The 24302-nt window shown below is 40.2% G+C and overlaps 1 long non-coding RNA gene across 2 annotated transcripts; it reads right to left on the bottom strand.

Moving 5' to 3' along the window:
• Positions 1-18104: 18104 nt before the first annotated feature.
• LOC309712055 lies at positions 18105-21007 on the bottom strand. 2 transcript variants are annotated; one of them, XR_014278170.1, is made up of 5 exons: positions 20789-21007; positions 19916-20034; positions 19645-19793; positions 18788-18952; positions 18105-18710 (listed from the first exon to the last, which is right to left on the bottom strand). It is a non-coding gene; the product is annotated as an uncharacterized lncRNA (long non-coding RNA). The 2 variants fall into 2 exon arrangements; XR_014278171.1 differs by lacking the exon at positions 19916-20034.
• Between the last annotated feature and the right edge of the window lie 3295 nt (positions 21008-24302).

Here is a 24302-nt window from a genome sequence, read left to right as displayed (position 1 = left end):
AGTGATCGTGATCATACTACAACAATAGACTGCAAAATAATGTCACGGTCACCAGAACATTAACCAATCAGTTTTGGAATCAACATTAATGTTTTGGCCAAAGTTAGGCACAGTGTGACAATGCAATGCAAATGAAGACACATTTCCCTGAAATAACCCAATACAGTTTTTACCCTAATTTAGTTTTAATGTTAGCATTTTGGCTAACTGACCATCTTTTGACCTGAAATCTCAATAATATGAGAGTTTAATCACTTTTGTGTGGACTTTTCTAGTGCATATTTGAAGAATTGCAGGCATATAGATGGATGGATGGATGGATGGATGGATGGATGGATGGATGGATGGATGGATGGATGGATACTGGATTTAGATGAAAACTAAAACTAAAGTGAAGCCATGGAAACAGATGAGAAAATGGCAAAAGCAGCTGAACCAGTCAAAACTATTCTGTTCATTAACCCTCATTAAACCACTAAGAAGATTTAATATGCTCTGTGTGTGTGTGTGGCCGTGTGTGTGTGTGTGTGTGTGTGTGTGTATTCTTCACAGCAGTGTGTGTCGATGCATTTAGACAGCTGCCTTTTCCTCGCGGCTACACTGCTCGAAGCCTACAGAAACACACACACACATTCATATGGATGCTGTTTGTGGGCTGGCAGTGTGCTGCTGGCTAATCACACGCTCACGCTTAGTTCTGCGCTGTGAAACACACCGATAGATCAGTTCTGATTTAAAATATATATATTTGTGAGTTTATGTGTGAACATTTTGGGTTTTGTTGGAGGTCACTGTGATGAAGAAAGATGGCCCGAAGTCTTGTCTTATTCCCCTTTTTCTGTGGGGAATAAGCAGCACCAGTCCACTGCAAGAAATGAGGAAACTAAAGTAGGATGGTGGAAAGAGGACTGTCCCCTCACCAGTGTAGCGTAGAGTTATTTGGTCTCAAACCTGTCCAATTTTTTTTAAACAAAACAAACAAACAAATAAAACAAAAAAAACAATGCCAATGTCAAAATGCCTTAAAACGTATTCACATGGCCAGCAAAAACGTCATGTGACTTCATGATTTTTAACATCAGTAAACATTCCCTGGTGAGTTTATGATCTCTGTCACTAGTTTCAAGTCTTCTTTAACAAAACTTTGGTCTTTTTATTATTTTTCTCATTGATTTTTGTTTTCGTTTGCAGGTACTTCCTCATTATTGTATTCAATTTCAATTCAGTTCAGTTTTATTTATATAGTGCAAAAGAGCAACAACAGTTGCCTCAAGGCGTTTTATCTTGTAAAGTAAAGATCCTATGATAATGCAACATTAATTTATTAATTGTAATTATTTAAAAATGATCATTTATTAATTTATTTCAGGTCATTCTTTAAAACACGAGCTACAGCTCTGAAGAACTACTACTTGATTCCCAGCTCAAAATGATCCTTCTTTTTCTCATCCTGGTCCTTGGTGTGACCCCTCAGTTCATTCTCAACCTGAAACAAACAGTTGTAGCTCCTCCCCCTTTCAGGCTATTTTGTTGTGATTGGCTGCTTTCCTTAACAAAAGTAAAAGACCAGAATGTGGGTGGGGCTTATGTGCCTAAGATGACCGTGTCATGTATATCTTCTGTCTTTGAGAGATCTCATACGGAGCCAAGAATTGAAAAGACTGCCTGAAGCCTGAGCTTTGGGCTCACAGGGATTACTTGCTCATACTTTGACCTCATTATTTAAAACTTTGGACATGTCTAATACGAACATCCACCACTGGAACAGGAGTTAGATGAAGAAAAGGTTCACTTTAAAATACTTTAAAGCACTTTTTCTTTAAGCCTCATTCCTTTACTATAAGTTTTCTATTGTTCCATGACATTTTAAATGTAGATACCTATAAACAGGGTTCTTTTTATATCAAGTCATAAGACACTCAAGATACTATGAAGGGTTTCAAGCTGAAGCATGAGAATCGTCCCTTTTGTTTGCCATATTTAACAGGACATTTTGTGGGCTCAGGGTCGCTCCATATGAGGACATAAAGTGGACTAATGCTGATAGTGCGTTTGGTGATGGATGAGGGGAAGGTCAGTGCACTGACTGCAGAGGAACACGAGCAGATCCTCTTCCCTCTGTGGGAGATGTGAGGTTTGTCTCTGTCATTAGCATTAGTGTCGGTCTGAACGCGGCACATTAGCTACAGGTTTTACTGCGCTATAATTAATCCTCTTCACGCTCATCTATAATTCATGGAGGTGTTTTTTCTTTTTTTTACCCCCTTTCTTGGATTTGGAACAGAGAGAGAGGCTTATTTAAATTTTAAACAGTTTGAGGAAAATAAGGTGGTGGTGTGTATGTGTGTGTGTGTGTGTGTGTGTGGGGGGGGGGGGGGGGGGGCTGTAATTAAACACGCTTTTAATGTTTAATTTTGTTTTTTAATCTTCAAGTTTTCCCCTGCTGCATGTCTCTGGCCTGTGGGGGGAGACTCGAGTTAACCTTTAATCCTCCAGAGCACAATAAACATGTGAAAAGCAACCCAGAATAACCCAAAGAACAAGAGTGAGATTCAAAATGTGATTAAAGATGCAGAAAGACTAAAATCCTCAGTGTTCAATCCTTTTAAATTTGTCCTCATAAATATTTAACATCATAAAGCCTTTTCAAATTAAAACAAGCCTTCGTTTCACACCAATCTGATGGCTGGAAAATCAAGTCTTCGCCACAATTACTGAGAACTGGATGATTTATCCTCCAAACATGTGGACCAGCTGATTATACGCATCAAAACAAACATTATGTTGGAGTTTCTCTCTGCTTGTAGTCCTGGACAAAGTTTATATCCTCTGCGTGCATCATCATTAATAGTTACAAAAATACGTTTGTATAGAGTCTGTAAAAAACTGAGTACATCCCATCATTCAGCAGTTTGTAGAGTTTCCTGTATGACTGCATCAGTCTCTCACATGACTGTGAAGGAATATTGGCCGGCTCTTTCTACGGGAAACCCTTCCAAACAAACGTGTCATGCACTGTCATGCACTTCACCTTTTAACGTACTAACTGAGGCCTGTAGAGTTTGAGTCATATTTTGGGGCATATTTGCTGGGACAAGATTGGCAGCTTTCTTTGATGTTGTTCACTTGTGAATCTTTCTAACTGTAGACTTCAGATTATTTGGAGATGGCCTTTATAAACCTTCCCAGAGTTATTGTTTCATTAAGAACATTGCTGATGTCTGCTGATGATTTTACCTTGGCCTTCTGTTGACAGACAGCTGAGATATCTAGACCTGCAAAATCCCAGAGTGACTGCTTTTAAATAGAGGTGCTCACACTTGCTGGCGATCATTTAATCAATTGAATTGATTATCAGCACCTGACTGATGCTTATTCTCTTAATTTCTATTGAAGCAATGAGTTTCCACAAGACTGTAAGTAAAAAGAACCCAGAACTCAGCTTGGTTTAAAAGCCAAAGAAAAATAAAGGAGAAGTTGATCATAAACCAGCAGAGATGCATTTGTAATCAGGGAGTCTATGAATGCAAGTTTTTATGTCCATTTTAAATAATGTTACTTTATTAACGCTTCAAATGAACACCCCGGACAACTGCCCTGAGGTATTTCAAGATTGGCGAGCCATGCAGCCAGCATGTTGTACAGTTTTTGAGATGAAGTGCATCCTGGATTCAGACTCTTCTTGTCTGAAGTTCTCTTTGGAAGAGGTGCAAATAATCTAAACTATCAAAGAAGTCCAAGACTTTCTCTTTTTAAATTTGATTTAAAATGCCTTTTCTTCCCACAGCATGGTCACATGTAACCTAAAAAGCAGTTTGTTTCGACCTTTATCAGCTAGTTAAACCGATTTCATGGAAACAACAGCTCCTTTCTTGTGGTGTTCCTGCAGTGACAAGCCTCCAAGGAAAAAATTATCAAAATATGAGGAAATTATTTTAAAAAAAGAATACTGACAAGGATCCATGTACACAAAATTCAACCGAGTGATAGTTTACGATGTAAAGGTGTGTTTCCACACATTTTGTCCTGCTGTGGGATGAGTTTGGCAGTCTTCTTGTAGATCTGAATGTGATACTTTGCTTGGCAGAAAGTTCTAAAGTCTAAAAGCTTTTTTTGAACAGTTGTTAAGTCAGTGGACAAACTTACTTAATTTCTTCAAAGCTTTGGCACTGCTGTGATCAAATAATTACAATACATAAGAAGAACTTCAATCGAATGCGTTCTGTACACAATAGCAATTCATCTTACATGCACAAAAATATAAAACCTCTTCTTGAACATTTAAAAACAGGAGGCTTCCACCCAGGGATGCATTCAGTACCGAAGATCAAGCTAATAATAGTTTTTACTCAATAATTGTTTTACAAATCAAACCCTCGTACTTTTTTTTTCTTCTCAAAACCCCCAGGAGCAGATCAGAGTCTAATCAACATGGATGTTTAAAAGAATCACTCTCAGAAACGCTCCAACATCCTCCTGCTCGGCGTTACAGAGCCGTGAGTCACTGCACTGAAGGAACCCAGCGAGGGATGAAAGCGGTATTAGTGCCGGTTAATTCGTCCTGACAGTTGGAAATGTTAAATCCTGCAGGGGGCTCAGCTTAGCGCGCTCGCTCTCTGCCTAAGTAGGTTAAATACAAACCAGTGTGATCAATCTGCAGACACCAAATAAATCCCCGCAGTCGAGCCAAGCACCGGCTGGCGACTCCTGTGAGAAGGAAACAGGAGTTGAACCGGAGCATCCCGGAGCAAGGCAGCGAACCACCAAAGGCGACCTGCACAGGCTGGGGTGTATTAGGAACCAGGAGGATGGGGCAAGGACCGCAGGGCCTCCTACCAGGGGGAAACAAGGCGAGGGAGGATCAGAGGGAGGTTACACACACTTTCTACAAGCTTCATTATTCCTCAAGTGAACATTTCTGCATTTAATCAAGCATAAGAGGTGACATTCAAAAAATAAAACTATTAATGTGCTACTCATTCATGAGCCAGTGCACTCTCAGAGAAACAGCTGCAGTGAAAGTCCTTTTCAGTCCCTACAGGTGTACTCTCTCTGCCAGCAGGCTATCAGGAGGACCTTTAATGGAGTTAAAGCAGCCTATTAAATTTAAATAATCTGAACAACATTACTGATAGATGTGCATAATAAACCTTTTAGCACATGTGACTACTCTGCTGTGGGTTACTTATGATCAGTGCTTTAAACTTTGCATTTTCATTAAAATAAGAGCATGTTTTTGTGTGTTTATGAAATTATAGAGCTAAATCCAAATGCAGATATTTTTAATAACAAAAGATCAGCCATGACGTGGAGGAAACATGCATAATCCACTCTGAGCCCAACCTGTGTTTGTGCAAATAACCCTGGTTACGATATTTATCTACATTCTGTCAAAACCACACAGAACAGCTGGAGACCACAGGTTAACCACACCTGGATTAGGTCTAACTATGTGTATTTTTTAAGAGCCAAAAAAATTGCCATTTACATTTTTTCTCTTTTGGAAAATATTCATTTTAATCTTAGATTCACTAGCAGGGACCACATCCTTGGTAACGAAGGGCGATGAGGGATGAGGAAATGTGAATAGTGCTGCGGTTTGGGGAAGGCCTTGAAGGGGACTGGCGACGGCTCTCGGGCCGGACAGATCCCCATGTACTAATGAGAAATAAATGGAGGAAAGGAAGAGAGGAGAGGAGAAGAGGAGAAGAGAGGAAAGAAAAGGGTGGGGGGCAGGGTAGGGCGTGAAGATGAGAACAGCAGGTATTGGAGAAGGGGGGCTTTTATAGCCTGAGGCCGGAGGGGGCGTGAAGGAGGAGTGGTCCCGCTCCTGAAATTCAGATGATATCTCCACTATTTAGGTTTCAGTCCCATTATCACAGGTGTACAGCATCAAGGACCGAGCCATGTAGTTGCTCTCTGATGGCACAAAAACTATATTAGTTCAAAAGTCAGCACAGAAATCTGGGATTGTCACAGCATCGAGCTCCAGCAGGTGTAAGAACTTTGTCCACATACTGTATACAGAAGATGGAGGTAGCCATGATAGTATCACAGACTGATTCCCAACTTCGAATTTTTGGTCATGTGCCTTAGGGTTTTTATGAAGCCAGAAGTGAATGTATTTGGATGAGAGCGTGGAGTGCTCAGTTCTCCTCTAAGCTTGGTTGGAAAGCTACTGTGACAGACTGTAACGGTGAAGATAGCAGCGGATCAGGGTTCAGTAACATGCACAGATACGTAAAATCCTAAAATTTAACTCATCAAAACTGCAGCGCGGACTTTTTGGATGGTTTGTCAGTACAATTGATTGCAGTTGATTGCATTAGAAATGCTCTTAGAGACTCCAGCACCACAAACACAGTCCTGTGATTGGTGAAGCCTAGCAGACAGCTAGCAGCTACTGCTACTACACACTGGCTCACCAGGCAGGTGAGTCATACACAAAACAGTTCACCCACTACACAGTCATGGAGGGAAGCTAATTTTTCTATTAGACTATAAACATGTTTATTTCTGCTGTAAAAATTAATATGAGCGTCTATAACAGTGGTGGGGAAACTCCAGGCCTCAAAGACCAGTGCACTGAAGGTTTTAGATGTGCCCTTGATACAACACAGCAGATTCAAATGGCTAAATGACCTCCTCAACATGTCTTGAAGTTCTCCAGAGGCCTGGTATTGAACTGATCATTTGATTCAGGTGTGCTGATATCTAAAACCTGCAGGACATTGGCCCTCGAGGCCTGGATTTTGACACCCCTGCACTAGAGGAACTGCAGGTTTTGGTGTTTCCATGTTGGCTTTCTGTTTAATCACCAAATGCTGATGTTTGATTTTCATGCGTAGTTTAACTTTCAGAATAAAGTAGCCTCAGTGAGTGCAGGCTTAATCACTTTGGTCTTCTAAATGATCAAATCGGATGTTTCCTGCTGATAAAGTAATAATGATTAGACCAAAATACCCAACATGTAAGTGCTGCCTTTGAATCCTCTTTGCAGGAGTGATTCACTCAGTTTCTCCTCATTTCTATGGACTCAGACTCAGAAGAAGTACTTTCTTTCTGGTACGCTCTCATCATGGTAGAATTTATCTTGCAATGACACCTCTTCATCGTCATTCATCTTGCAACCTGCTCAGCTGCAACTGGAGGCGTGGTTGGTCGGTCAGGCGGAGGGAGGCAGGGACGGATGCTGTGGGAGAAAGGGCCTGCAGCTGCTCTGCTGCATGAAATTACAGAGAAAAACACGGCAAGGGAAATTTATGCTGCCGCTGCCTCTTTAGTTCACGCTGTGGGAGAGCAAGCTGAGCGGAAACTGATCAGATCTGATCAGAGCCACGTTCAGGATGAGGCCAGTGGTGCGGGGCTGACTCTTTGTGCGAGCGGCTGTGGTGGGGGGGCGATGCACATTCACAGAGCCATAAAGTAATTTCATCCACAGTCATGGTCGCAGCTCATCTAAAAATAATAACGCCTCGTGTTGATCTTCAAACTGGAAGTCAGCGTCACCCTACATTCAGACTTACAGTTTAAAAAAAATTCATCCCACCTTCTCACAGTCAGCTGATTTTTATATGCAATGCAAAATCTTACCTTCATATTTAGAAAGTTTTCAGTTTCAGGCCCTTGAAGCCCAAATTTGGTGCTTTTCTACATGTTACCAGCATTTTTGAGTGCTTTTATGTTAAGCACGATATTAAGAAGAGTTTAAAGGCTGGACATCAAAGGTCATCACACAGCTGTTTGGCCCACTGAGCCGTCTAAAGTCAGTCAAGGTTGAAAATGATATTTAAAGAAAAAGCCTGAAAACAGCCAGCAGCTCATCTTCACCACAGACACATGAAACAGGGTAAATAAATGAACAACTGGCTCACTTATGTCCTCTGAACAGGTCTGAGATCAAAACTCAGCATTAACTATAGACTATTTAAAAGATGGGAACAGCCACTGAAGAAATGCCTTTGGAGCCTTGAGATGGATGTTGTCCATTTTAAAAATCACACATGACAAACCAGGAGTGGATGTGTCTGAGAAACCAAGGGACACCCATATGGGTTATTTTTTCCAGTTTAAAATTTCAGGAATTCTGCTTTTTTTTTTTTAAGTAGACTGAATTTTGTACTATTGAGTGTCCTGGCCAATAAGATAGCTAGTAGTGCATTGGGCAAAGCCTGAAGCATTGCCCACTGCAGGCCATTAGAAATACTGCAGGTCCAAGGCCCTGCCCCTGTGGATTTCGAAATCTTTTCCATAGACAGTACAAATCATGGATGAAGATTAAAAAATAAAATAAATTAAAAAAAAAAAAAGTAATATAGGGTGGGGGTTTAACCTGTATTCTATGAGAAGGTCACCAGATGGCGATAGCTATGGCAGCAGGTAAACAGCTTTCTGCCGGTTTCTGTTCATGGCCTCAGTCACTGAAGTTGTTTCAGCATGATTTACAGACCTTCTCATCACCCACTCCTCTGCAGCTCTTCTGGAATGACGCTGAGGTGTTCCTAAACCTGAAGAGAGATCATACAGTGGGATGCAAAAGTTTGGGCAACCTTGTTAATAGTCATTATTTTCCTGTATAAATCGTTGGTTGTTACAATAAAAAAAAAAGTCAGTTAAATACATCATACGACACACACACAGTGATATTGGAGAAGTGAAATGAAGTTTATTGGATTTACAGAAAGTGTGAAATAATTGTTTAAACAAAATCAGGCAGGTGCATAAATTTGGGCACCACAAAAAAAGAAATGAAATCAATATTTAGTAGATCCGCCTTTTGCAGAAATCACAGCCTCTAAACGCTTCCTGTAGGTTCCAATGAGAGTCGGGATTGTGGTTGATGGTATTTTGGACCATTCCTCTTTACAAAACATCTCTAGTTCATTCAGGTTTGATGGCTTCCGAGCATGGACAGCTCTCTTTAACTCACACCACAGATTTTCAATAATCTCAGGTCTGCAGACTGAGATTCCAGAACGTTGTACTTGTTCCTCTGCATGAATGCCTTAGTGGATTTTGAACAGTGTTTTGGGTCATTGTCTTGTTGAAAGATCCAGCCCTGCCACAGCTTCAGCTTTGTCACCGATTCTCCAAGATCTGCTGATACTATGTGTCCCTCAACTTTGAAAAGATTCCCAGTCCCTGCACTGGCCACACAGCCCCACAGCATGATGGAACCACCACCATATTTTACTGTAGGTAGCAGGTGTTTTTCTTGGAATGCTGTGCTCTTTTTCCTCCATGCATAATGTCCTTTGTTATGCCCAAATAGCTCGGTTTTAGTTTCATCAGACCACAGCAACTTATTCCAGATTGAAGCTGGCTTGTCCAAATGTGCTTTAGCAAACCTCAAGCGGCTCCGTTTGTGCTGTGGGCGGAGAAAAGGCTTCCTCTCCATCACTCTCACATACAGCATCTCCTTGTGTAAAGTGCGCCGAATGGTTGAACGATGCACAGCGACTCCATCTGCTGCAAGATGATGTTGTAGGTCTTTGGTGCTGGTCTGTGGGTTGACTCTAACTGTTCTCACCATTCGTCGCTTCTGTCTATCCGAGATTTTTCTTGGTCAGCCACTTCGAGCCTTAACCTAACTGAGCCTGTGGTCTTCCATTTTCTCAACATGTTCCTAACTGTGGAAACAGACAGCTTAAATCTCTGAGACAGCTTTCTGTATCCTTCCCCTAAACCATGATGGTGAACAATCTTTGTCTTCAGGTCATTTGAGAGTTGTTTTGAGACCCCCATGTTGCTACTCTTCAGAGTAAATTAAATGAGGGAAACTTACAACTGACCCCCTTAAATACTCTTTCTCATTATTGGATTCACCTGTGTATGTAGGTCAGGGGTCACTGAGCTTATCAAGCCAATTTGAGGTCCAATAATTAGTTCAAAGGCTTTGAAATCAATAGAATGACAACAGTGCCCAAATTTATGCACCTGCCTGATTTTGTTTAAACAATTATTGCACACTTTCTGTAAATCCAATAAACTGCATTTCACTTCTCAAATATCACTGTGTGTGTCTGCTATATGATTATTTTAATGGACAAAACATCATATTGCAGTCGTCTGGTCTGCACGAAAACCAGCACGAGGGAAGTTTTCTTCTTCACTCACTCGGCTGCTTCAGCTTTTCTTCGACTGTTGTGCAGCCGGCGTTCGAGGAGCTGTGGCTGAACTGTTTACTGTTCTGACAGCACTCTGCAGGTGGAGATTAGAAAGCTGCACCTCGCTTCATGCAGCCTTAATATGTTCAGATTAATGTTCCCGAATTAAAGCTGACAAATCCCAAACAAATGACTGGTGTGTGTGTGTGTGTGTGTGTGCGTGTGTGTGTGTGTGTGTGTGTGTGTGTGTGTGTGTGTGTGTGTGTGTGTGGGGTTTGATTTTTCCGAACCTTCAGATCACCATTAACGAGGCTTAGTGTGACACATTAATGAGTCATTATTTGTATCCACATGGATTTACATCCATGCTTCACACACAGGCAAACTGCAGGCCGAGTCAGATTCCTGTTCTCCTCTCAGCGTGATCGGGATCTTCTGCCACAATAACACACGACCAAACATGACAACTATGTAATTTTGGTCCATGTGTCATCTGTTTGTTGTATTATTCATTCAGTATAAAAGAAAATGACAACAAAAACAAATAAAAGTCCTTCTTTTTTTCATGTTGTCATTTGCAGAGCTTGTGGTTGTGTTTAAGTCTCCATCATTTTAGTTTTGAAATTCATGACAGTGGCTTTGTCTGATTTACAGTTCAAAATAATCCTTCTTAATGCAACAACACAGTTCATCCTGAAACAAAGTGGTCAAGCTCCTCCCCCAGTTTTCTTCTAACTGGCTGCCTCTTTTAAACAGAAGTGGGTGGGGCTTCTGAGATTACCATTTTAGGGGCATCCTCTCTTTATGACATCATACAGAGCCAAGAGTGGGGAAAAAACTGCGATAAACTGACCGTTTAGAGCTTTTAGCTCACAGATGGTCTGTTCATGCACTGACCTCATTACTTGAAACTGTGCTGTCCTCCAGCACCAGGACGGGGAGACCTATGATCGGGGGGTTAAAGAGGAATTAAACAGTCCAGAATGGAGTTGCAGAACCTTCAGTCAATTTTAATAATATCAGTCTCGTCCGTCTGCATTACAGCTGATACCACTGATACTGGCTCTGAAAACAGAAACTAACCCTCCCTCTGACTCTGTTTAATATTACTCTATGACGTTTGCTCTTGAAGACAAATTGAGCATTTGGAAACAATTAATTTGGCCATTTAGAGCAGAAATGAAGAAATTTTGAGAACACAAATTCATTTAAACTACAGCATGCTTTCATTCTTTAAATTAAGCACTTACAGAGTCAGTTTCATGCATGACATAGGCGAGTTTAGAGTACCCCAAATTTCATCAGAGCACTCCTAAAAATACTATTACTACTATATTAATGGTAGTAATGATAGTGTATTTTAGTATTACTTTCTGGTATTGTCAAGTGTTATATTTTCCTGACTTGTCTATTGATGACAGTACAGGATAGAAAGAAAACAGGATTTATGTCCAGTGTTATCGACATCATGTTACAGTCTCTCACACAGAGGCGTTGCTGCTTCAGACTTTTGTTTCTGTGGCAGAAAGAAAATAAAAGAGGTAATTTAACACCACATCAGTGATGCAGATTTAACTTGAACTGAAATACAGAAAAGTTCAAACTGTTCTGATAATTAAAGTGTCTGCTTATCTTTATTTGTTTTCTAAATAGTGTAAAAAACATTGTCTAATGGGAATTAAATTACTAGAGATTATTAGCTAATTTTAACCTTCTGATATGCTTTATTGTTTTAAATGGTTAAAATATTTTCTAAACTATTCAAACAGTAGTTTTTCATGTATTTCATGGAGGGTTTGCGTTTTTCCCTGCACCACACTTTAAAAACGCCAGTGAACATCGTAAACAGAGCATATTTCCATGAACAATATCATTTTACAGGATTCCCTCGAAACATGGCTGACCAGGATGGCTGCCACTACCATCGATGTGACGAACTACAAATCTGTTCTGCGGTACATAATGCTCTGTGCGCAGTCTGCAGAATACAGGGAGGGTTTGTATGAATTAAGAAACCTTAATATAAAACAACTCTATTAGCAGTTTGCTTCATGTACAGGTCTTTGGAGTGGCTGATTTTCTGGTGTCTGTATTGATAATGTTGCTTTAAGTGCTGAGTGATTGGGTGGACTGCTTCTATTTGATTATGAGAGTGAAAAAATGTTGGGCATATTTCACATCTGCTTTGCCACAAATGTTTTTTTTTAACATCTTTAACGACTGAGACTTTGCCTCGGGTTTGATAACTAAAGGCTCCGCCCTAAAACATGTGTATATTACTGAAATCTCTGATTATTTTTGCTCGGAATTATTCTGAGACACTAGATTAGATCATCCAGTTGTGTTTATCCAACTGAACTGAGGTTTGCAAATGTGAAAAGGGTTGATGACATTTGCAAACAGCATATTGCATTAATATTAATTACAAGCCACTGTATGCATGCCATTATGATTGGGAGCGGAGCCTTCCTAAAAGTATGAACTTAGAATCACCCCTGGTTTACGAATCAAGTCCTGTTAGGCTTTAGGGACTTTACATTAAAAAGGTTCAAGTGAAAATTCGGAAACTAGAAAGCGGATCCTGCAGCAGTAACTTTTATTTGTTGTCTGAATTAAATGTTTCTAGGCTAATTCTAGAATTATATTTTAATGTTTTAATGTAAACCTCACAATACAGCATTTACATCTGAATTTGGTTTGCAATGAATATCCCATGTTGGGCTATTACACTTGACGAAATCTTCTTCAAGTATTCATTGATTCTACAGCTTGACTTCACTTAACAAAATATTTAATCATGTTTTCAGCATTGAAACTTTTTACTGTTAGAACATGATTTAAGAAATTGTAGAACAGAAAATATTTAAGATTACAGTGTAAATTTTTTCAGGTGTAGAATGTGTGAATACAGCTGTAATGTGGGTGTATTAAAAAAGGAAAGCGCTGAGTGACGGGCACTGAAGCGGTGAATATTTGAGTGCAAAAGTCAGACGTTACAAACTCTCTCATGACATCAGGCAGGAATTAAACTGTCAGACATGACTCAAGCTGAAAACACACCTCTGCTGTGTTAAACCGAACCACACACACACGCATACACACACACACACACACACACACACACACACACACACACACACAGGAGGTGAGAGCACGTCGTTATGGTTACTGTTTTGTCATAGCGACGCCCTTTAACCCCACAGGAGTGATGTCACATGGTCCCCACCCTGCTGTGCGTCAGAGTGACGCTGACAGACACAAAGTCAGACACACACACACACACACGGGCTTCTGTTTGTGGAGCTGATAAATAAACTTTAACACCCACTGGAGAGCACCATTCATCTGCTACAGCAGAACACAGTGTGGTGTCCAGCCAGGACTGACAGATCTGTGAGCACAGGTTCAGGAGTGAGCAGGGAAAAAGTTTTAGGCTTCAAGTCCTGCTGAGTTTGCTCCTGGAATAGTAGCGGAGGGGGTTGTAATTCCAGTTTAGATTCTTCCTGTTGCAGAGTTCCAAGGTGGCAGCATCTGATTGGTCCAAAATTCAATGTGCAGCGAAATAATGAGCCCAAACCATTGACTGTATGTAAGATTCCAGCCACAGTAGTCTGTGAACCAGTTAGTGACCCTCTGGCAACATTCAGCTGCTAAGGAAAAATGTATATTTCCCAACTGGTTGCCAAGTGGTTGCTGTAGGTTGCTGGCAGTCTCTGTAAAGTAGGTCACAAACAGGGTGCTGCACAGCAAACCTCTCCGTGATTGCTTTGGTCACTGGTAGTCACTGGGATTTGCACATTTGAAACATGTTGGTTGCACTTTAAAACATGACTTTTACTTTTAAGGTGAAGGTTTCCAGCTTCCAGGTTGTGTTAGAGTGTCAGTACAGTTGTAGTTGTTGAGTCCTGCTCAGTGTCTTCCATGCAATCTACTGGTGACCACAGGAATCTGCTAGTGACCAAAGCAACTGCAAGGAGGCATTTTTTGCAGCACTGTGCAGTCAATTTCACACAGCCAGCAACCACTCACCATTCCACCAAGGAATACACATTTTTCCCCAAGTAATTGTAACCTGTTCAGCTCTGTTTTCACTATTTTCTGTTTTCGCTTTGTTTTACACGCTAAAAACTACTTCATTAGGCTCAGGAGTTCATTAGTGTTTGGGTTAAAACACACGTCTTTGCATCAGTAACCCTCTCCATTTAAAAATGAAACAGTGCAAATGACTTTGTAATGCTGTAACCAGGTAAAAGTCACCAGGTAAAACCAACAAAATGGCATCAATTAATTCTCCAGGAATGAGAACAGGCAGAACAGGCAGCTAGCATCTGCCAATCAGAGCACACACAATCCTAACTGTAATCAATTCAAGCCTTAATAAAAATCAAAAGCTGTATAAAAATTCACCACCTGTCCAGCTGTCATGAGAGATCAAATTAGCTATAGAGACTGAAGCTGCTTTCTGTACCAGGATGTAAACATGTTTATTTTTGTGTGAAGCTGGACATGTTAACATGGGAGTCTATGGGGAATGACTCACTTTTGGAGGGTGCCTCTAGTGGACATTATAAGAACTGCAGATTTTGTTGTAATACAGTATGCCAGCCCCAAAGGTCACCACTAGGCCCAAACTTTGAGCCAGAAACAGATAAATCAAATACCTCACAGGAAAGCTATGCAATTGGTCCTCAACCAGTTATGCTGTCAAAGGAAACAAGAGGAGTCATTGGTCAAATATCAAGAAATAAGAATGTAAATAAAGAATGTCCTCTTAATCAGTGAGTATGAGATCAGGGCTGTCTCATGTTTGTCAGAGCCACGGAGAATCAAAAACTCACTGCTGACTCGTCCAAAAAGTCCGGCCATCACAGGTCTGAGGAGGCGTCAGGGTGCACTACAAACACTTAGCTGTTCTCCCTGAGTATGCTTGCATAAGTGTCACAGACATTAATAAATATCTTTAAAGAGCTTTTCTCCAAGATTTAGACCTTAAAGTTCAGCAACATAAAAATAAACATCCCCAAGTCTTGAGGTGAAGGTGCTTCCATCATGTGTGCAGCTGAGAGTCTGTAACAGCCTCCCCGATGATGTGTTAAACACCTCTCCGGTCAGCTCTCAGCAGGTTGAATCATTTTGAACCTCAGATGACCTTTTCAGAGTTTAAATTAAATATTTCCATCCGCTGAAACGCAAACAGCTGCAACAGGTCACACTTTCATCATCATCCTCCTCCTTTTTGCTCCCTTCACTCCTTTCCATCTCACAGCTTCTCCTCTCTGAGTCATTTTTGTTCGCTGCCTTCAGATCCATTAGCACAAAACTATTTATTTGCACATATTAATTCATGCAGTAAAGTTACTTTAGTGCACGCAATAATGCTCACAACATGTTAGTGCAAATTAGCAAGATTATACCCACAAATGAGCAAAACTACAAACATTTATTTAAAAAAAAACATTAACAATAAAAACTATGAATCTTATTATGATTATTATTAGCAGTAGTTTCTTATTATTATTATTGTTACTATCAACAGTTCATTGTTTTTTTCATTGACTCACAGACTAATGCTAGTGGACCAATGATGACGTTTCATAATCCCATGAAACTGTGGTTTCAAAATGAAATATAACCTGTTGTGACACAACTCAAGACTGCAAATATATTCATTAAAGCTCACAGAGCAGATGTTAAATACTTCAAGAGTACAAATAAGCAGTCCTAGAATATAAAGCATGAATGAAGTAATTCTGCAGCATTAACTACCTCATGAGTAAAGCCATTCTAGTAAACACATGACATATTCTAGAGTGAAAAAATAAATAACTTCCAGAGCATTTGTTTAGACTATTTATGTGGAAAATTAATTCTGTCAATTTAGAGCAGTAAGTAATTATAGAGCATGAATTAGTTTGAATATATGAACTTTGATGTAAAACGTGGATTAAACAATCAAAGCACAGCTTAAAGTAACTGTAGATCTGTTTTAATGCTTCTACAGCAAAGGTTTCCATCCATCTGGGTTCGGATCTCAGGGGCAGCAGTCTAAGCAGAGAAGCCCAGACGTCCCCCAACTGGGCCACCTCTTCCTGCTCATCCAGGGGAACACCAAGTTGTTTCCAAACCAGTTGAGAGATCAAGCTTTTGCTGCAGTTGTAAGTGGCCTGAATGGCCTGTAAAAATGGATCACATCATATACTATCAAATCAACCTCCACAGGATATCCTGAGGGATGCAGTCGAATGTCTTCCACAAGTCCACAAAACACATGCAGACTGGTCAGAGGCACATTTGAATATCCTTGAGATGATAAAAGGCTGGTCCACTGTCCCAAAGCCAGAACGAAAACGTATCCTGGATGGAACTTTCCCAGGGAAACTGAGGAGTGTGATCCTCCTATTAATTAAATAATCCTAAAACATGAACTCTAGAGTGTTTCAGCTAACTGATAATACCTTCAATACCTTCTGAATTAAACATGAAGTTAATTTATTTGAAATAATTCAGGCTCTAAAATTATTTGGGGCATAATTACTGAATTTCATTTTGTGCCTTCCTTTATCTGTGCTGTGAGTCTGATCGTTCCTGCTGTAAAGCTGGGTGCTCACTCTACATCATGAATACATTTATCTCTTTATATGGTTGTTGGTTAGGCCCTCAAAACAGTGCCAGTTTCTCTCGTATTCCCTTGGGAAAATTAAGTGCCCACCCCTGATCAAGATGACTAGCTTAATTACATTAAGAAATCTACCATCTCTACCCCAGAAAACTCCGTTTGTACACTGCACCTCTTTAATTCATGTTATAAAACAACTTCCTGGGATTCATCCTCTAGTAGTGTTTATTTTTCCATTTCTATAGTTATTTAAAGCCTAGAGAGCACAGTAATGCTTAAAGGGTATAAGATTTTTTTTTTTTTTAAATGCATTTCTTTATGCTGCATTGTTTATGCAGCGCAAGTTTAGCATTTAAGAGCATGTACTCTGGATCCTGATTAGCATTTATCTGGAACACAAGTTAATCATTTATAAAGAACTAATTAAGTAATTTGGAGCATAAATTAAGGACTTCTGTAGCATGACTTGTGTAATTGTAGTCTGTGAATTTATTACCTTTGGCTTCGTTTTAAAAGTAATTCATTTGTGTATCTGCTTTTGTGCCTTATTAGTTATTTTTCGGTCTCCTCAGCAGCCTCTCGGTTCAGCCTTTCCCTCCTCTGATCTCTTTCTTCTCCTCTCACAGTTAAAGCCCTCTCTCCCCTTGTCTTCCTCCCCCGCTCTGCTTCTTCCCCTCAGGCGTCTCTTCAGAGTTTTTGAGGAAAGAGCAGATTATTGGCAGTGAGATCATACTGCGGTACAGATCGAATGCATGCTGCCGGGCAGATTTTAAAAATGATGACAGTGTTTTATATTTATATACATCATTATCGTGGTGCAGCACCGTCCCGCTAACCTCCATTTACTCCGAGCGTTTGGCTTGCTGCTGCAGGCTGAATTCACTGAGTCCAGACTGAAGAGAATGAAAAGTGAAGCCGGGGAGTTTGTATCTGGGTCAGAGGATGAACATATTCATCAGCAGCACATTCACATGAGAGGAGACTGAACAGAAGAAAAACAGCCGGTAGAAGAAGAAGAAGACATGACGTGCACATGCTGTTCATCTTTCACCTTACACTCAGAAAAATAAAGGTGCCAACTGGAACCAAAAGTGGTTCTTTAGACTGATGCCATAGAAGAACCTTTTTTGGTGCCACAAAGAACCTTTCAAACGATGGTTCTTTGAAGAACCATTTCTTTCAGTGGTTCATTGAAGAACCATTTTAAAAATGGTTCTTTAAAGAACCATTTTTAAAAAGCTCCTTCAAATGGTTCTTTAAAAGAACCATTTTAAAGAACCTTTTTTGAGTGGTTCTTTAAAAAACCATTTTAAATCTTTCAAAATAAAATGCATCATAAATTGAATTTGAGTAGGGGAAAATAAATACGAGCACAGCATAGACATATATTAATGGTTTATTGTCATTTTGTAGTTACCAAAAGACAAAAAGGCATTTTAACCCTCAGCACAACATCACTACTAATACATGTCATATATTAGTGTTTTAAACAGTAATAATTAAATATATTGGCTATACTATAAATAAATATATATAAATACTATATCTACAGATAACACAACAAATAATACATGTATTGTTTAATTAATAAAACATCAGAAAGTGATAAAATACATTAGAAATAGCAATAGCTTCATAACAGACCAATAAATCAACACATTATCAGCAGATGTTTGCATGTTCAGTAAAAATATTTCAACAACAAGTTTATGATTAAAATGATCAATGAACTTCAGCCTTACACTATGTAATGTACGTTTCATGTTGTACTCATGGTCCTTGGTTAGTCCAGTTTAGGATAATGTCTCTGACGTATGTTTCATATCAAATATATGTCATATCAAAACAAGCCCACACCTGCAGTTGTTTCAGTTTTTCACTGGTGTTTCCTGTCAGCTGGTCAACCTCAGGCGGACATCCATATCAGCCAACCAAACGACAAGTTCCTCCCTTTGTGCTTCAAATCCCTCCCACTCTGAGACAAGGAGCTGAAAGAGAGAGAAAAGAGTCAATTAAGAAGAAGAGAGAAAAGTGAAACCCTCCTCAGAAGGTCTGACTCGCATACCTGCAGTTGACCTGTGATGGACTCCAGTTTGGCGTTCACATCATCCCTTGCTGTTGCCAGTAGCCGAGTCTGCAGGGTGCCCTGGAAGAGCTGAGTTAATGTTCCACTCCTCCTGGTCAGGCTCTCCAGCTGGATGAGCCGAGATCTCCCCTCTCGCCGCTGCCTCTGAACACAGAAACACAAATTTCATCTGAAGCAGGAGGTGCAGATTTTTTTTTGCTATTCTTTTCTAAATCCAGGCTAGATCACGTGGAGGTATTTGGAAAACTTTTTTGGCCAGTGGACGACTGTTGTCTTGCAGAAAGTCAAATCAAACATATGCGATACACAATCAATTCACAAGAACACATAAAAAAATAAGTCCAGTTCTTGCCTGATTTCAAGTGAAATCTGCATGAAAACAGGGTGACAGAAGTAAAACGAGTGCACAAAGCCTCACTTTGTACAAGCCTGCTATTACAGTTCTCCTCTATGCAGACGACTTTCCTGTTTTCAAGGCACAACTTGGATCTGCTGTACAAATCTTATGGATACACACTAAATGAAACAATAGTGTGCACGACTCCAAATTCTGATCCCTCATCCTAATATGGTCCCAACATAGCAACAGCAATAAAGCAGATGCTGAGGCTTCAAGTCCATAAACCAATGGCTGAAGTGGGTTTTATCATAAGGGTGATAAATATACAGATTTCAGTCTGTCTCAGAGATTTGATGTTCATTTACCTGCAGATGCACTATACGTACCTGCTCCATGGTTTTTCACAACATTTTGCACATCACTATTTAATACAGGAAGTAGGTGAACTAAAACAAGTCATCGTTCTTTGTGAGAGGACCATATTAATGAAACAAACCTCAATGACATCATAGGGATCCCTAAAGATGCTCCTGCTGCTTCTCTTCCTCCTTATCGTAAGCTTCCTTCTTCTTGTCCTCGCCTTCCATCCAATTGTAATTCAACCTAATTGTGTTTCTCCCCCTCCTCTTCCTCATTTTGTTGGAGCTGTGAACACAATTAATGTGAATCTGGATTAATTTGTGCAAACAAGAAAAATCTACAGCTTTTTGGTCAGAGGTGCTCTTGTGATTTAAGCCAGGTAGAGTAGATTTATGTGTTGATGCTACCTGCTTCAGCTCTGGCTGCTGAGTGATATTTACACCCTGGCTGGATTACAAACTTTAACCATGTGCTGAACTTTGGCCCAGCGTTGATACCTCTTGTTAGTATAACGACCTCTTCTTAGCTTGTATGTATGATGTATGATGGTGGATAAATGAAATATACAAAAAAATTAACTATATTACAAAAGAACATCTATCTTGGAAACATCAAATGACCGGAGCATAACTTGTCAACTAGTCCGAAACTAAGTTATGCAGGAACAGTCAAAGACACACCTTCTCATGTTTGAAACCATTGTTTGAAAGGTTCTTTGTGGCACCAAAAAAGGTTCTTCTATGGCATCAGTCTAAAGAACCACGTTCTATTCATTTCTATATAATTCGATTAGACAATAAAGAGTTATCTAATCTAATTATTCATTCAAAACTCTTATGCATAGCTGCATTTTATACAGCTCATACAGAATTCAAAGTACAGGTTCATGTGAGTATTTAATGTACGGCTCAGAGCTACAGGATTTCAGAGTTTCTAGATCAGACACAGAGCCCACAACAGGCTTCAGGCGCCATTTTAGTGACTTTAACAATATATTAAATTTTAATTTCGGTCTAGCTGACATTAGGTTATGCACGCAGCACGCAATTGAACCACATATTTTAGAAGCCAAAGGTTCAAATTAGCTGGAAGCAGCTTCACTTAATTATAACAGTGGTTTTGTTAGGAAAACAGTTTCTGTATACCGGATACTAAATTGCGCTGACGTCAACGGCTAACGTATCTAGCTAATCGCTACTGTTAGCACAACATCAACAGCAAGCTACAATGACGAGTAACAAAAACAAAACAGTAATAAGGTTTTAATGAAAATGTTTTACCTTTTCTAACAGTCCCAGAATCCACAGCTTCAAAGTCCAGCAGGTACTGAAGACTGTTATCCGTTTCGCTGTCACCGTCCGTGAGTTTTTTTCCCGAAAGGTCAAGGCCCGCCGCTCGCGCACTCTGTCTGCGCATGCGCATCCCAACGACTGACCCCCTCCGTCCGCTCCCGGGAGGTTATAGTATGACGTGTTCTGACGTCACTGTCTCTCTCCCTGTCATTTATTTGGCTCGAAACACATATTATCAAATTGCTCAGTGATGAACAACTACTCAGATCATTTACCTAAGCAGTGTGCTTTGTCAAAACGAAGTGTGTGTTCATTACACTGACATTCTGTTCTGCAATTGTTATTTACTTGTATTTCATAATTTGACTTTACATACTGCTGGGTGGTTTGTAAAGTTTACAATAACTAGTATTATCATTATGCTATATTTTCAAAAATATATAATAATCTCAAAAGTAATGCCTTGGAGTAGAAAATAGAATAGAATAGAATAGAATAGAATAGAATAGAATTCAACTTTATTGTCATTGCACATGCACAGGTACAGGGCAACGAAATGCAGTTTGCATCCATCCAGAAGTGCTTTAGTGATATAGATATATTATATCACATATTATATATTATCCATTATAGTAATGCTTTATCAAAATTTATAACTAAAGTACAGTATTTGAATGTGTGTATTGTGTCTACTGTTTGTTAACTCACCATATTCATAATGTGTTTGTGGGGTTAGGGGTGTGTGTGCGTGGGGGGGGGGGGGTTAGGGTCTTTAGGCTTTGGCCCCCCACCCCTGCCACCAGTATATTTCTAGCAAATATTTCTAGCTTTTATTTGAATATTCAGTTTCCTACCATCTTCTCTTAAAGGGTAATTGCCAGGTATCCCGTCCTCTCCCTTCGCACACACATGCACACAAAGAAAACACACAGTATAATTCACAGCCTCATTATAGTGAATAAATATTTATGCCATTTACACCATCAAACTTAGATTGCTAAGGATGAAGAACCTTTTGTTCTTTAAAGAACCATTTGTAATAGCTGAAGAACCATCCACAAAATAAAAAGGTTCTTTGACGTATGATGGTTCTTTAAAGAACCATGAAGCCATCTGAAGAACCATTTAAGAACCATAATTTTTCTGAGTGTAGGAGCTCAACTTTACCCCTTAAATGTAGCCCTAAATGTGCCCCTGTGCTCACGAGAATAATGCACTGTACTATAGTTCATATTATTAATTTAGTGGAAAGTGTCTTTGTGTTCCTGCCTCCGGCTTTCAGTGCCATGAGCAGAGCATGCTGGGAGCAGCAGGTCATCCAGGTGTTATCTAATGAAAGCGGTCAGGCTGCAGCCCGAGGAGCGTTACTGTTCAGACAGGGCGACCTTGATGCTATGCCTGGGGGCGGAGCTTCAGACCAAGCACGTCCACCTGGATCAGATTCAGCCCTGCAGAGGGCTGTTCACCTGAGGAGGGTCGAGGTCGTGAGGAGAAACTGATACCAGAGCAAAACTAAACTGTTAGCGTTTCCTGAGGCCTGATGGAGGAGTCTCACTGTCAGAGCAGCACCTCCGTGCAACAGATATCAGCCCTTAAATGTCACTTTTCTACTGATAAGCTGCGGGTACACTGTCAGTTCTGTCTCGGTACCTTTTGAAAACCAGCATAGAAGAAGTTGGGATAATTTCAGTGCCTGAAATGTCATGGCAGATAGCTTCTGTGGTCTGCATCTGCCAATAATTGGTGAGCTTTTCACCAATTATTGGCTGGGGAGCTGGCCACAGCTTGAACATTCAACCACTAACGTTCTACCCACTCCAAAATCCAAAACTGTTGAAATTATCATAGTGATGAAGGGTTGGAATCCCACTGGAAGCTTTTTGTGTGTGTGTGGAAAAAAAGTAAATATATCCTTTTTTATGTCATATAATATAATAACATCAAGTGAAAGCTCTTGTTCTAATATAAGTGCCAAACAACAGTTTTAAGTTTTGGAAAGCAGATTCACCTCCATATGCTTCAGTGGTTTGATCCACTGCTTGCCATTCCCTAACTCAGGGGTCAAACTCATGCTATGTCAGTGGTCATACTGAGTCCAATTTAGGGTACAACAGAATCATATCAGAATCAGAATCAGAGAGACTTTATTTACCCCCAAGGGGCAAACAGGATGGTAACCACCTGTAAAGTCACTGAATAATAATCCTGCCAGACTTCAGATACATTTCAGTAAGTATCCCAACTATTTACTAAACTATAAACTATCCACACATGCACTGCCATCTTCACACAGAGACAGATTTCTTTACAGTTTTCACACTTTGCAAAGCAAAACAGTGAGCCATGCCCTGACTCTATTACTCTGCAATCTTAAAACAAAGGATGTGTGAGACATTTGATCTTTACTTCTGCATCTTTATGGAGGCAGGAGGTCTGTCTACACCACATTTTTACAAGTAAAATTGCTTTGGTGTTTATTTATGATAGAATATGTGATGTCTCAAGGCTTCTCTGTAACCCTATAGAGAAAAAAATCCTCGAAGCACCCGTGTTACTTTGCATGCTTCTTGTAGTGAAATCCTGGACACATCACATCATCATCACCCCTTTAGGCCTCGCTGCAATCGTAAAGAATATAAACACATGACATCAACCAGCAGCCTCACATGGGACACTGAGTTACTCAGACCTCGGACATGTAGCTCTGTACCACCACCTTCTGGGCAAAAGTATCACTGCGGCCAAAGTGGAAAAGGTTTTGTTACCTTAATTTATGTAAGAAGAAGAAGAATACTAATAATAATATTACCTAGCTTATACTTCATTATACTCGTCCTCACATTAGCTGTAATTGAGTTGTAGCGGTGGGTTAGTGGAGCTAGTCCCCAAAAGTTGATTCTGTTCATCTGGACGTAGTGTTTTCAGTGGGAGAAACATTTAACCACTCATCCAAGTGACTTCTTCAGTCTCAGCTGACTGCAGGTTTCCCCAATCTTATAAACAGTACATTTGCATAATGACTGAAACCAATGGGCTGTGAGGTCAGTTCCTTGATCATTAATATGCAAATTCTCATAACCATTGATCAGCAACCACTTATCAAAGCCCACTGATCAATGGCCATGAGTAACATTCAGAGAGAGTTGGAGAATGGCTGCAAACACAGCATTATAAGATGGCGAAAGATGTACTCTTAGGCCCCCTCCTCGATTAAGAGATGGTCTTTCCCCTGTCCAGGATGTGCACATCCTCATCACTGAAAGAGTGTCCACTGGCCTGTAGGTGTGAATAGACTGCAGTGTCCTGGCCTGATGAGGTGGCTCTTCTGTGTTGTGTCATCCACTTCGCCAGAGGTTGTTTGGTTTCCCCGATGTATAAATCCTGGCAATCCTCCTGGCACTTCACAGCGTACACTGTGTTACTCTGTTTGTGTCGGGGACCCGATTCTTGGGGTGGACCAACTTTTGGCGCAGCGTGTTTTGGGGTTTAAAAGTCACAGAGA

This window comes from Aulonocara stuartgranti (assembly GCF_965226115.1).
Source record: "Aulonocara stuartgranti genome assembly, chromosome: 7".
NCBI lineage: Eukaryota > Metazoa > Chordata > Actinopteri > Cichliformes > Cichlidae > Aulonocara > Aulonocara stuartgranti.
This window is presented reverse-complemented; position numbering and strand designations above follow the sequence as displayed.